Raw genomic sequence first — 16,075 nt, 5'->3', positions numbered from 1 at the left:
ACACACACACACACACATTTGCCTGACTGACAAGCATCAATCAGATTCCCAGGAAAAAGGCCGAATTGAGGAAATGGCAGAGAAAAACAATAAACAAAGATAGATATATATGAAGAGAGGAATAGAGAGAGAGAGATGCCGGCACAGAGAACAAATTCCAACTATATTAAGATTATATTTATCCAAATAAAAGCTATTGTTCTTTTTGAAATTTTGGGGAATTTACTAACAAAATAATTGGTGAATTTATTAAGAAGTTTATTGGTGAATTTACTAAAAATGAACTGATTCTGCTGATAGTTTTCACTTTATTTAAGTTGCCATAAAATGAAAATTGGTGTAATTTTTTATAGGAACATTGGTGTAATTTTTTATAGGAACATTGGTAAATCTGCTAGTAATTTCCACTTTATGGCAACTTACTTTACTTCAATTTGTTGAGTGTTATGTGATTCTTAGTAAATTTATTTAGAAAATTTGTGAAATTATTTGTAGGAACATTGGTGATTTTTTTTTAGAAACATTGGTAAAATTTTTTATAGGAACATTGGTGAATTTATACATTTGTTTATTGGAGAAATTATAATAGTAAATTTGTTGGTAAATTTTAAAAGGGTTTTTTTTTTTTTTTGTAGATCATTTTGCAAGAAGTTTATGAGTGACTGTATAAGTTAATTGGTGAATATATTTTTCCGTTTATATTTAATATATATTAAAATCGAAAATTTTGGTTTTTTGTGTGCTCAATAAAAGAATGTGTCCCCAATCGATTACCAGCCTTGTTTTCAGGTTACCATATCCCCCCATAGCTCCTCTTTTTTTTTTTTTTGGCATTCAGCGGTTGGGGGGCTTTTTTTTTTTTTTGTTCTCCTGTTGGCTTTAATCTGTTTTATCTGGTACAGCTTTTGCTCCTCTCGGCTTTTCCTTATCAATATGCAAAAGTTCGTTTCGGCAAAAGGCGAAGAAATGAGGGGGAGAGGTGGGCATGGGCATGGGCGTGGGCGTGGGCGTGGCATGTTCCAAACTTTGGCTAGGCAGCAGCTGATTGAGTGTATAGTCCAGTGGACAGGAGGGCAAGGGACTCTGCACTGGGAAATTGTTAAGCATAGACATTAAAATAAATTTATGCCATAAAAATACACGCACACACACACACACAGGCACATACACCAGAGGGGAGGGGAGGTTGACTGAGCACAGAAAGCGCTGGAAATTGTTTATCGCCATGAAAAGTTTTCAGTTTTGGCCCTGCTGGTTGTTCTTGTTGTTTGTTTGTTTGTTTGTTTGTTTGCTTGCTTATTTTCGCTATTTTCCATTGCATACTTGGGCGCGCACGTGTGTGTGTCTGTGTGTGTGTGTGTGTGTTGTATCTGTGTGAGTTTTCAGTTAATCGAAAAAGTTAATCATCGAAGTTTTGTGCCACCAGAGAAGCTGCTTGGTCATTGCCAAATTTATTTCTCGAATAAAACAAATCCAAAACAATGAATTTAATTCAGAAAATATAAAATATCATTTTGAATGGAAATTTATGCAGATAACCAAGTGGCATCGAGCAGGTAAATAAGAATACATTTAAAAATCAATATTGGTGAATTAATTGTTGAATTTATTCGAGATTTTATTGGTGATTTTATTGGTGATTTTATTGGTGAATTAATTGTTGAAATTTTTGGTGATTTTATTGGTGATTTTATTGGTGAAAATTTTTGAATTTATTTGTAAAATAATAGGTAAATTTATGACTGAATTAAATTGTTGGTTGAATTTATTCGAGAATTTATGGGTGCTTTTATTGATAGAATTGTTGAAAATTATTGGTGAAAAATTTTTAAAATTTATTCGTAAAATTTTTGGTGAATTTATGACTAAATTAAATTGAAGGTTACATTTATTCGAGACTTTATAGGTATAATTATTAAAAATGTTGGTGAATTTATATAATTATATATTTTTCCTAATAATTTATTGCTGAATAAATTGACATTGTTGATTTATTGAATGCAAATGCTTGTTGACTTTAATTACAAACAAAAATCTACAATTCCAGAAACGTTTTTAGCCAAGAAAAGAAAAAGAAACAAAATTAGACATCAAATGAAAGGCAAACGTATATTTTCCAAATGAGATCCTGAGACTCTTCTTTTTTTTTCGTACTCCTCTTTCTGCCCGGCCAATTCCTGTGTACACTTCCTTTTCATCATCTAAATATCCTTTTTGGCCTTCCCCATGGCATCCAAAGACTTTGATTTGCTTTACGTTCGAGGCTTACAATTATTACCTTCTCACTTGATTGGCCCCCACCACCTACCCCTAAGCCGCAAGCCCCAGTAACCAACCAGGAAGCCACCCCCACACCCTCGAAGCCTCCCTCTCACCGCTTCCTTTTAGCGGAAGTTTTGGCTGGCAAACATTTTGTAGAGACGAGAAATTGCATTGCATATTATTTGCTGATTGATTGAGTGATTGATTACGGGAGAGGCACCTTTCCAACAGAATTCCAAGGAGCCAGGCAAAAACCCACCCTCTTGGGAGAAGATATTGCCTTGCTCTGACATACATATATATATTTTATATAGGCTGCTCCCATTGAAAGCTTTACAAATTGTCATTTGAGCCGGGGAAAAGCGAGCAACGCTGAGATATTAAGTGCCAAATGACAGTCCTCTTCTTGTCCTTTGACATTGACTTGACTGCCATCCCCCAGTCGTGGAGGAGGAGCCACCACCAAGGCGGCCATTAGTTTGTCATTGTCTGCGACATTCTCGACTTTGAACGTCAATAATTGAGCGTAAAATATGATTTAAAAAAAAAAAAAATGAGAAAAAAAAATGGAAGCTAGAATAGGAAAGCATAGAGGGGAAGCAGGGTTTTATGTGCTGATGGAACGAGCACCTGCACTTGTCTTGATTGCTGTCTAGTCGACTCCTGGATAATAACGAAAAATTCCACTTGTATATATATATATATCTTCCTTTTTTCTTTACCTGCTCATTTCTTGCTTCAATTTTGGAAGTGCGGTGGATAAGTACTGCTTGACTGCGCTTTTCAATCAGCACAAAGAGCCAAGAGGGAAGGAAACACACACACACACACACACACACACACACACACACACACACATCGCGGTAAAAAGAAGACAACAAAATGAAAAATTAAGAAAATCTCTTTTCCTAGCAGAGCGAAAAAATAATACAAGTAATGGCAAAGCAGGAAGAAGAACACATCTTTCTTTCTCTCTGCAAGAATGCATTTGTTATTGTTGCCAACAATTTCGACCGCAATTCATCAAGAACTTTGGCCAAGAGACAGCCAGGAATTGGAATTGGAATCGAGAAATCGCAATCGAAAACGAAATCGGAATCGAAACAGGGACTTGAATAAGAACAAATTAGATGACAGGATATTTATCTGGCAAGCGGCCATAGAGGTTTTATTTATTTTTATTGATGAGCATTTTTTTGGGGTTGCAATCAAGGCAAAGTCGGGTTTCTGCAGTTTAATTTGGCCCTGAAGGGGATAGTAAACAAAGGTTAATTATAGAAAGTTTTTCATATTTTAGGGTTTTTTTAAGAGTATTATTTTATTTTTTTGAATAATAAATAATAGATTTTATAAATAAAATAAAACATAAATTAAAGAAATATTATTAAAATATCTTATTATTACTGAGAATATTTTTTAATGTAATTTTTTATTAAACTTCTAGGCTTTTCTTCAAAAAATAACTTTTAAATATTTAAGTTTAATGAATAATAAATAATAAATAAAGAAATAAAATATACAACGTAATAAATAAATCATTTTAAAATGGCTTAGAATATTTTTAATATTTTTATTTATTTATTTTTTACCTACAAATAAACCTTTACATATTTTTACTTTAATGAATACCCAAGTACGTACAATATCTTTGTTTTTAAGTGCTGCCATTTCAGCTTTTCCGAAAAATAAGAAAAATCTTTGCCCATTTTCACGCCCACCTTTTTTCACCCGTTTTTTTGTTTACCCCCCACAGAATGCACTCACATTTTGCTGCCAAAATGAAAAATAATAAAAAAAACAAACGAGTGAAAAAGGCAGGCAGAAGGAAGCACTTTGCAACTTCCTTGCTGCAATTGGAGTGGCAAGGCTTTATGGCGGCTGCCACAAGCACACACACACACACTGACACACAGGTAAAGAGACAAAAGAAATGGAATATTTACAACAAATACTAAAAAATAAAAAAACAGAAGAAAATAAAGGCATCTCCTGCCTTAAAGCCATATCTCCAAAAGCCAACGGCCTCTGCCGCCCTTTTTGCGAAATTAGACAAAATTAGCAGGAAAAATACAAAGATGAAGCTGAAAAGCGGAAGCAGGCGAGGGTACAGGAGAAGACGAGACAAACTCTTGAAAGCCAAAAAGCCGCAGCAGAAAAGTGTAAGTGTAAGTGTGTGCGGGGAAAATGGTGGCCACTTTGCTTAATTAAACGCGCCAGTTTCGTTGTGACTAGGAGATTGAAAACTGTGCCAAGTGGCTCCAGTCGACACTTCAACTCACACACACACACACACCCACACACTCGCTGGCTGTCTCCTAGAAAATTTTTAATTTAAATAATTAAAGGAAAAGGTGCCAAGAAATGGGAGCTGCAACTTGAGTTTATCAGCCAAAAGGAAAACACGGAAGCGGGAGAAAAATATCTAAAAAAAAAAAAATATATATATATATAAGAAGCAAAAATAATAGGAAAAAAAAGTAGAGAAAATACCACCCCCTAGTGCCATTAGCATTTGGCATCAGCACTTTTCATTTTAGCACCTTTCAGCAATAAAATTTTCTGCACAACTCGACAATTTTATGCTCACAGACAAAAGGTAACAAAAGAAGGCCAAGAGGAGTTCTCGAAAGACACCAAATCGTACACAGAAAATAAAAACAAAAATTGGGAAACTTAAAGAAAACTATAGATTTTTGATGACTTTTAATAGAAAACATAATTTATAAAGCTTAGAGTTCAAATTATATCGCTTGATCCTACTCGTAGCTAAACTTTTTATCTAAAATTTCTGATTTCTCCCAGTGCACAGTAGGTAAAAGCTTACACCCTTACTTGGAGCCAGCTACTATTCGTAGTTAAAAGATCTACACGGTCCGATAGGCTCAGACTTTTTAATGAAAAGCCAAAGGAAAATATCCTTAGCGCACCTCCGACCCAAAACAAAAAAAGAAAAGCTGGAGCAGATTTTGAACAAAAGTTGCAAGTGAACGAGACTGCGATGTGTTGCCTTAGATAAGGACACATCCCTTTAGACCCACACTTACACACACACACACACACATACATAAAGCCAAGATGAAGCTGGGCCAAGAAGATGGTGTTGGCCTGATAAGGTTAGATTTTTCCATTGGTGCTGAGTGAAAAAGGGGAAAATCTTATCCTAAACTCCAAAGGAGGCTCAAGCTTATTACCACTTGGTGATGGTTTTTTTTCAGGATGGTGAGATTTTTTGGATATAAGAAAAAAGAAATATATATTTAATAGAATTTAATAAAAGGAGCTTAAAAGATTTAAATTTATTTATATTTTAAACCACAAAAAAGGCAAACAAAATTAAGTTCAATAAAAAACAAGTTTTTATTTCTTAATTTAAGTTTTAAAAATAAATCTAATATTAAAATAAGCAAGAAAAATGTTTTAAATAAATTTAATAAATTTTAAATTAAATTTAATAAAAGTAGAGTGAAGTTAGAAGCTTAAAATATTAAAATGTTTCTCTTTCTAAACGAAAAAAAAGGCAAACTAAATGAAGTTCAATTAAAAACAAGTATTTATTTCACAATTTAAGTTTTATCCACAACTCAAAATGCTTAACAAAAGATGTTTTTATCGTTTAATAACTTTCATATTTATTAAATCAAATTTATTATTATATTTATATCTATGTTACTGAAACTAAACATAAGGGGATCACGAAAAAATTGCCCTAATTGAAGTAAATGAATTGAAGGCAAAGCCAAAAGGCTAAAATTTAAGACAAATCCAATGAGATTTTCTGGACCCTGCTCAGTTGCTTGGACAAGTCAACTAATTAGGTGCCAAATGAGAAAAGAAAGAAAGTAAAATAATACCAAATGAGCGGGGGGGAGGGGTAGAGGGAGGAGAGCATAAGACAGAGATGGCGATGGACAAAGTCAACGATTAGCTAATAAGACGATTGGCAGTGGCAAACTTTTGCCATTGGCCACTTTGTGAAATTGTTTGCCATATTTGCAGCTGCTGAAACTTTATCGGCCTGGCAAACATACACATACTCATGCACAACACACACGCACAGCACACACACACAATATAATATCCCTCACACACACGAACTAATCAAATAAACTGAACCAACTTGAGGCGATGAACAGCAGAACGCGCGCCCTGCGTCCTGCGTCGTGCATCCCAAGCTCTGGATAAGGCCACGCGCATTGAATATAGAATATAGAATATATATATATATATATATATATGGCAAGTCAAGGCACAGCAATAGCAACAATAAGGACGCAGGACTCAAGTCCAGTGCGGCAATATGAAGAGCCTTTATTAAGTAGAAGGTCATATCGAGTTACACACTTCGTGGCAAAATGTACACAATAAACGGGAGCAGCAGCAGCACATGTGGCGCCTACACTGGCAAAAACAATGCATATAACTTTAAAAGAGTGAACAAATAATTTTCAAAATATTAATAGAATATTTTATTAAATTATATTTAATATTTAAATTTTTATATTTATATTTTCAAATTTATTTTTTTATATTTATATTATTATAACTTTGAAATATCGAAATAATAATTTTAAAAATATTAATAATAATATGAATAGAGAATTTTATTAAATTATATTTTATATTTTATGTTTATATTTATATTTTTTATATATTTTTACCTAAATTTTTCTTACCTAAAAAAAAGTGTATTGAAAATTGTAACAAATTTTGTTTATTTTCTTAAGGAAAATACTTTTTAACTACATTTTTTTAAAGGATATTTTAAGAAATTAATTTAATGACAACAACAAATTTCTTTTTTGCAAAGGTAAAGCTTTTATTTAAACTTGTTAAGTTATTTAAAGATTTATTTATTTTTTTTTTTAATAATTTCTTTTACTCTGATAATACATATATTTTTTCTTTGTGTATAAAAAAAAAAAAAAACAAAAGCAAAAAGCGAACAAAAATTCCAGAGACCTGGTGGGTTAAAGTTTGTCAAGCTGTCGCTGCTTTTCCGTGGCAAGTGGCAGACTAATTAATGAATTGGCATAAGTTTCTGCTACCTCCTCCACCCCAGCCTCGAAAACAACAATTCCACACTCCACTGTACACAACATAAATGTCAGAAGTAGGAAGCGAAAAGGGAAAGGGGAGGTAAAACAGTGGCAAAAGTATGTGTTATAATTTACTTGTTTGTCCTTTGTCTCACTTTATTTATAAATTATATAGGAAAAATATTATAAAAATTCTAAAAAATTTTAAAATAATAAAATATATATATGTATATATATTTAATATAATTTATATACTTTTAAGTTATATAAAAATTATAAGGTATACAAAATTTTTTTAAAACACTGAAAATCCTTTAAAACAATTTAATTATTTATGCTAATCGGCGATTATTTGAATTTTTAAGTTATTTATTTTTTTAACAAGAAAGGAAGCTAACTTCGGCACGCCGAAGTTTGTATACCCTTGCAGATTGGTTTTGATGTTTATATTATAGAGTTTCATTCCATTTTACCTATACTTATTATGATTACAGTTTGACAGTTACCGTTTTACATTCCCAGCTTTACATATTTTATGCATTTACCGATCGCTTCTATGGCAGCTATATGATATAGTTGCCCGATTTTTATGAAATTTATACCAAAATTCTAGAATAATAAAAAAAGCTTATATCTCAGAGTAGATAAAAATACGTTGAAAAACAACGAAGCTATAATTTTTTTCCTATTAATTTCCTGATCGGTCCTATGGCAGCTATATCATATAGTCGTCCGATTTTCATAAAATTTTTACCAAAATTCAGAAATAATATAAAATGGCCATATCTTGAAAATGGTGCAAAAATGTTGAAAAACAGCAAAGTTATAATTTTTTTTCGAAAAATATATCGAACATTTGTATGGCAGCTATATGATATAGTCGTCCGATCCGGCCCGTTCCGACATATATAGCAGTGAGAGCATATAGAAGACTATATGCAAAGTTTCATTCAGATAGCTTCAAAACTGAGGGACTAGTTTGCGTAGAAACAGACAGACAGACAGACGGACAGACGGACAGACAGACAGACGGACAGACGGACAGACAGACAGACGGACAGACGGACATGGCTAGATCGACTCGGCTGTTGATGCTGATCAAGAATATATATACTTTATAGGGTCGGAAACGTCTCCTTCACTGCGTTGCAAACTTCTGACTGAAATTATAATACCCTGCAAGGGTATAAAAATCGCTTAAAATCCCTTAAATATTTTAATTATTTATCTTAAACCGCGATTTCTTGGCCTGCAAGTTTATTGCTAATTGCTGAAAACCGAAATTCCAACTAGACACCGCAGAGGGAGCTACAACACCACCACTGGCTCAGCCACTGAGCTGCTTTCTCCCCACCCTACTAACCCCCTAGGTGGGGTTTCCAAACCCCCCCCCCCCCACCGAAAATCCAGAAAAGCCACCGAAACATGGAAGCCGGGAAATTGCTGCCAATTAGCGAGTCTTGTGCGAGCAGGCAATTATTATGCGCTAGCTGTTGCTGCGGCTGATGCCAGGCCAAATTAGCGACAGCCACGAAATAAGTTTCCTTGTTTAACTAGTGGCGTCGTCTCTGCCAGTTTTTCTATCCTAAGTAGATGTTTTTTTAAAGTAAAAGAATATATATGAAAACTAAATTAATACTTAAATGTGTCATGTTTTGGAATGATTCTCTTGAAACTAGATTTATTAGCTGAAAAATTCTTGTATTTTACTTATTTTTTAAATGTATTAAAGTTTAATATTTTAATCTTTTAAATCCAAATTAATTTTATTTAAACAAAATTATTAACAATTACTACAACTTGTCTATATTTCTCTCTCTGCCAACTATCAGGACATCTAAGTGGCTGAGCAAAAATTGTAGCACACTTTTAAGCGTTGGCCATTTCTCCTCCCGTTTTTTTTTTCCTTGGCTTTCTTTTTTTTTCTTCATTTTATTTGGGCAGAGTTTGCAGGACCCGAGTGCCATAAAAACCACAACAAAGAATTGCATAAAAAAAAATATATATATATATGTATGTGAACACGCGTTGCCCCCTGTAAATTGTAAATCTAAACCCACAGAAGAAAAAAAAAATGAAATGAGAAAATAAAATAAAAAATAAAAAACCAAAAAATACTAGAGGAAGCAAAAGCAAGAAGGGAAAAAAAGGGACATTAGCCGCATTTTGTCTTGGCAACCACACACACACACACACACACACTTACATACATACCTCACCAACACACGTGTTCATTTTGTGCATGCGAATCACGTAGGTGAAAGGGGCGGCGGCGCCGGCAAAAATTTTTGTTAGGTGTTGCTGGTGTTTTTGTAGCTAGTTTAAATGCTCAACGCCATGCCATGCTCATTTTTTAGTGAAGTTTTATCCAAAAGACAAAGTCTACGACATGTACGTGCAACAATACAAGACGACGAGTGACGGAGTGACGAGTGAGGAGGGACGAGTGAGGAGAAAGGACGAAAGAGAAAAGATGAGGGAGGAGAGACGAGTAAGGAGAGACGAGTAAGGAGAGACGAGTAAGGAGAGACGAGTAAGGAGAGACGAGTAAGGAGAGACGAGTAAGGAGAGACGAGTGAGGAGAGACGAGTGAGGAGAGACGAGTGAGGAGAGACGAGTGAGGAGAGACGAGGGAGGAGAGACGACTGAGGAGAGACGAGTGAGAAGAGACGAGTGAGGAGAGATGAGTAAGGAGAGACGAGTAAGGAAAGACGAGTGAGGAGAGATGAGTAAGGAGAGACGAGTGAAAAGAAAAGACGAAAGAGAAAAGATGAGTAAAAAGAGAGAAGTAAACAGACGACAAGAGACGAGTAAGGAAAGACGAGTACTTCTAAATTGAGAATAGCGAGTTAAGATGGCCTATGTATGTTAAATAACTAGGGCCCTCGAATATCCATTTAGATAAATGATTAGCCATATACACCTGCTCTTCCACTTTCTCTAAATATTAATCAAGTTTTACACTTCAATAACAATAAATAGTGAGAGTACACTTTAAGAAATTAGGGTAAACTAAAAATATATTTTTAAAAGAAAAACAAAAGAAGTAAAAGGAAAGTAATACGAGAAAAAAAACATAAAAAATTACAAAACATTTGTATTTCTTTTGGAAAAGTTAATATCTTAACTCCTTAAAACTTACAAAATTTATGAAGTAATTCGTTTTTGTTTTTAGTGCACATATGTGCGTGTGTTTATTTGCTTTTTGGGCTTTCAGTTTGTGCTTAATAAACTGTTTAAGTTTTGAAATGCAGACGGCTGAGTGCAGACAGAATGCTTCACAGACGGCCCAACTTATTGTTCAAATTGTGCCGCAGGCAACAAACCCATACACACACAACACACACACACACACACATGTGACTGCATAATAAGCAAGTGCTTGAAAGGCCTCAAAAGCAAACAACAAAAGCAACAGCAACACGAGTGGAACAAGCCACCTCAACGATTCTGTTTGGGTTGCTGATGATGCACAACACTGGCAGCAACGGAAACAAGAAGGGGTTTTCCACCGGGAGAGATTTTCCAAAGGTGGGGGGAGGGGGGGGGTAGATTTTCCAAGAGGGGGATTTTAAAGGGTTTAGCCTGGTTTGTGCATGTTTGCCGCACTCGGAGGAGTGCATGCAAATTTGCATAGATTCCCAGCATCACGTTCGCAGGTGAGAACCCGTCCTGCAAGGGAAAAACCTTTGGGGAAATTCCAGAAGAAGGAGCCGGAAAAAAACCAGGAAAAGCCCAGTAAAAATTACCAAGAAAATTTTAGGGAATAAATTTAACTAATTAAACACATTGAAGCCTTCAAAAACGAACAAGTTTTCGATTAAAAAATGTATAAGTATTGAATATAGTAATAGTAATATTTTATATACTGTTTTAAAAATTAAAATATATATATTATCCCCCTTATTTTCAGCTTATCTTTGACCTTTTATAAAGTAGAAAAGTCACCCTCTCCCTCGCAAAGGTACAACTTTTTCGGTCATTGAGTTCAATTTTCGGCGGGTATTGAGTCGTGAGTCTGGGCCTGCGTGGAGTGTGCGTTGTGTGTGTGTGTGCGTCATAATTATAAGGACACTTGAGATGGGAATTAATTACACAATTTGTGAGCGAATTTCGGGGTGGCGGCGGCGGCGAAAGCGAAGACAAGGCCCGCCACATTAATTAGCGTTCATCAATCATGTTTGACCGCAGCAACAGCAGTCGTGAAGGAGGACACTTGAGAGCCACCCCACAGAGTCCTTAAGGATATCAGTAGAAACGTACTCCACCCTCCTCCTGCTCCTCCTCCTGCTCCTCTGGCTGTCTCCAGCAGTCTGGCGCAAATATTGCGCAATTTGTCGACATTATCCAGGATATTGAACCTCATAATGTGCGTCGACATCATCAATTCCAAAAATGTTGACGTGGGCTCGGTTGATTGAGAGGGATGAAGGGGTGAGAGCAGGGGGTGGTTATAGGTGCTGTGCCTTTCAGCCATCTTTAAAATATGATGTCAATAAAATCCACAGGATATAATCGATTTAAGCCAACACATAAGTTAAGGCTCACTTGGGATTTATTAAAAAGAGTTTGGGAAAGGAACCAAGTTCCCTAGAACTTTCATTTTATTTTTATACCCTTGCAGGGTATTATAATTTTAGTCAAAAGTGTGTAACATAGTGAAGGAGTCGTTTCCGACCCCATAAATCATATATATTCTTGATCAGCACAAAAAGCGGAGTCGATCTAGCCATGTTTAGGAGAAAACAAATTAAAATTTTTTTTTTTAATTTTTGAGGTCCTAAAATGGTTGAAATCGTCAAAAAAATATTGGAAAAAATTTCAATTATTTTTAAATTTGAAATTTAGTATGCAGTTTTGTTACCCTAGAAAATACTAGCACAGAAAAGCTTTCCGAATTGAATTTGATGCTTTTTTGGCTTAGCTATCGGTTTTTGATTAGATGACAGATCCTATGGCAAACAGCAAGGGTATACAAATTTCGGCTTCCCGAAGTTAGTTGCCTTTCTTGTTTTACTTTTATCTTTAAAAAATATTTTCAATATTTTTCAGTTTATAAAAAAAACTCCCAAAAGCTGCCCATTTCCTTGGCCTTATTTCCCTTATTTATGCCTTGGCGTTAAAACTTCAATCAGGAAATATTATCACCCCTATTTATCCCAATGCCTGCAAGAATAATTGAACCAAGGGAAAAACAAAAAGAAAAATAAGCCAAAAAACGAAGGAAAAACTTGAAATCAATCGAAACGATTTAAAGCCGCAATTTTCAACGGTCGGCTTGTGCCAACGAGTCGGCGGTTAGTGCGGTTTCTTTCCGTTTCCGGTTCCCCAGTTCTCCCATTCCCCTTCCGCTGTTACCGTTAGAGCAGTACCCAATCCTTGTTCCCCTTTCCCAATGGCACAGACAGAATTGACAATCATTTTACACTTGGCAGGATATTATGTAAATTGCTTTTCATATTTGTGCAACATTTAAATTTGCAAACACACTCCAAACACAGGGGAAAAAGCGGCGAGAAAAAAACCCAAAAGAGAAAAGCGGATGACAGCTGGCGGGAAAATGGATGGAAAATGGCGGGTGTGGAAAGTAAGTAAATCACGACTCTTTGGCTGAGTGTTTGTGTGTGTGTGTGTGTGTGTGTGTGTGTTAAGGATGAAACCCAACGGCAACATCATTATAACGATAGGCGGCAGCAGCCAGCAAAGGCTGATTGAATGCGCGACTGACTGGCTGACAGGATGAATGAATCAGTGACTGAATGAATGAATGAGGGAATGACTGACTGAATGACTGACTGAATGGCTGACTGAATGGCTGACTGAATGACAGACTGTACGACTGACTGTATGACTGACTGAATGGCTGACTGTATGACTGACTGACTGAATGAATGAACAACTGATGGCAGCTGGCAAAGAGGAAATAGAGACGGCACTTGTGTCGCGGCCTCGGGGAGAAATTAACGATGCGTGAAAAGTCTCTCGCTGATTTCGAATGCGCGAGACTGATCACACTGAGCGAAATGAAGGTATACTTAAAAATAATTAATAATAAATCAAATATTTGTAATTTAATGAAATCTCCTAAGCTAATAGGTGGTAAGCCTCTTGGCGACTTGCTTGTTTATTACAAAACCAAGTGACTGACTATATCTTCATCTCTGCCCCTGGGCGTGTCTGTGTTTTTTACATTTCTCTCAATTTTGTTCTTCTTTTTTTTTTGTACAGCCTTGGCAGCAACAAAAAATATACAGAAAGGGGAGAAGCAATCGCAATGTGTCAGTTTTAATGGGCCTGCAATTGCCGCAGGCGCTTGATGTCGGTCTCCATCTCTGTCTCTTTTACTGTGTGTTCCCCCTTTCCCCTCCCTGACATGCCTTCCTTGCTCCATTTCTGGCGAGGATTCGGTGTAACACCGATTGGGTGCTAAGTGCATTTCCCATATATAGCATATATATCTGTGTATATTGCGCCTGCAATTAAGCTTCGGGGCACAGGGCATTGGACAGACATAAAAATGCAGGCTGATTTAGGAGGAATGCCAAATTACAAGGACATTCAATCCATATTTATGGCCTCAAGGATTATAGGGTAAAGCTATTGGAGCAAAGGATTATAGGGGAATTTTTTCAAGCTGAACGATTTTTTTTTTTTTTAGGAAAAATAAAAACATATTGTATAAATGTTCTTTAAATAATTAATTTCGCTGAAAACAAAATCTAAATTCTTTAAAAAATAATTTTTTAACGATTTTTTTTCCTTTAAAACAGAATAAAATATCATTAATATAGATTCTGAATTTAGAAAAAAAGAAAAATATATTTTAATAAAATTATTAAATTAAATTAAATTAAATATTTAAATAAAAAGCTGTGAAATCTGATTTTTTTAAAATTTTGTAATTAAAAAAAAACAAATATATTTGAGTATATTAAATTTTTAATTAATATTAATTTAATAAAAAAAAGTTTTAAATGTATGCAACCTAAAAAAATTATTATAAATATTAAAATATAAATTTTAGAAATTATTACTCATTAAATATTTAAAAAGAAAGCTGTGAAATCAGATTTTATATAAATTTTTTAGTTAAAAAAAGTCTTAAAATAAATATAATTAACTATATTAAATTATTTAATTAATATTTATTAAATACAGAATTTTCAAAATTTAAGCAACTTATAAAAACATTTTTTTAATATTAAATTATATTAAAAAACCCATTAAGCTCATTGTTAAAAATAAATTGCAAGCCATTGTGTCAAGTTAACTAAGAAATAAATTAAGTCAAAAATATAATGGATTCCTAGAAGGACTTTGCCAAAATGAATATCGAATATCCTGGCTCCTATTGCAATGTAATTGAAGCTCATCAGGACAAAAATACAAATAAAATGTGATGTAGACACACTCACACACATTAATTCCTTCTGACCCTGTGGACCCAGAGTACTAATTGGTTTAATATTACGCATACGCACCGTTGCCCCCGTATGTTGACTATAAATGAGACCGACTTGGCTCTGCGTTAATCAAACATATTAAATTAAAAAAAAAAATTATAAAGTAAATTGAGAGAGAGAGAATATGTGTGTGTGTGTGTATACAAAAAAAAAAAATGATTGCAAAACGATGTTACATTTTTCTGTTAATTAAAAATTACAATCCGCGTGTTGCCTTTTGTTACATTTACTGATAATTGTGGCAGAGAGTGTACATTAAATGTCAGAGAACTAATTAATGTCACTCAAATGTATATATAAATTATATAAAATATTTAAAATTATTAACCCCCCCAAATCAAAAATCCTTAATCAACAAAACTGTCCAGATACCTGGCTACTCTTTTTAGATTTGTAAATCTGTTGGTCATTTACTCTTCATTATCTTCAGGGGACGAAGGCAAAAACTCACCTGGAAAAAAAAAGAAGGAAAAACATTATTTGGTTAGAGAAAAATGTGGAAAATATTTTACAAAGTATATGGGTGTGTGGGAAAAATATATATATATGTGTGTAGACAAGCTGAAAATCTTTATTACACAGCAAAACCCGTCCCCACCCTCCTACATATTTTGGTTTCGGTTTTGCTTAAAAAAAAAAGAAATACATATAAAAAAAAAGCAAAAGAACGTAAGAGAAAGGGCCCATAAACTAGGTCAAAGGTTTTGCCTACCCGAAAGGCATCTCTAAAAATTTAGTTATAAAATCCCAAAATCAGCTTGCCACACAGGCAGCAAATGTATTTGCCTATTTACAGCCTATTGCACACTTTTCCAGCACCAAAAAAAAAAAGGAAGGGAAAACCAAAAAGGGAACACAACAAAAAAGAAAAAGAGAGAAAAAAAAATTGGTAAAAACTTAGTCGAGCGCAAACCGAAAACTAAATTGAATTGTGCGCCATGGGGATGAAAGCATGTGTGTGTGTGTGTGTGTGTGTGTTTGATGGCTGGGATATGGGAATATCGGGGATATATATATATATATATATATATATATCGGATCTTGATCTCTCCCCGACCCTCCCCCCATGGAACCCTCACTTCTTCACTTACCGAGAATGCTTTGAGAAATACCAAACACTGTATGATGCCCTCCATGGTGTCGCCGGTGAGGCAAAAGGTGCCTGTCAGGTGGCGTCCCTTGCGACCCACAGTGGCCGCTGCCAGCGAGGCATGAACTAGGGCTCTTTGTTGTCCACCTGAACCGACGGCACCAGCACCACCCACTGCACTGACACCACCATTACCACCACCACCACCACCACCACCACCGCCC

At 34.9% G+C, this 16,075-nt stretch overlaps 1 protein-coding gene across 7 annotated transcripts in view; it reads right to left on the bottom strand.

The window, feature by feature from the left end:
- The window catches only part of rg (A kinase anchor protein rugose), a 211,871-nt gene that overhangs the window by 76,509 nt on the left and 119,287 nt on the right, over positions 1 to 16,075 (bottom strand). The window lies entirely within an intron of this gene.

Source organism: Drosophila kikkawai, chromosome X (genome assembly GCF_030179895.1).
Source record: "Drosophila kikkawai strain 14028-0561.14 chromosome X, DkikHiC1v2, whole genome shotgun sequence".
Taxonomy (NCBI): Eukaryota; Metazoa; Arthropoda; class Insecta; order Diptera; family Drosophilidae; genus Drosophila; species Drosophila kikkawai.
Note: the sequence above shows the minus strand (reverse complement) of the source record. Positions and strands in the feature narration are given on the sequence as shown.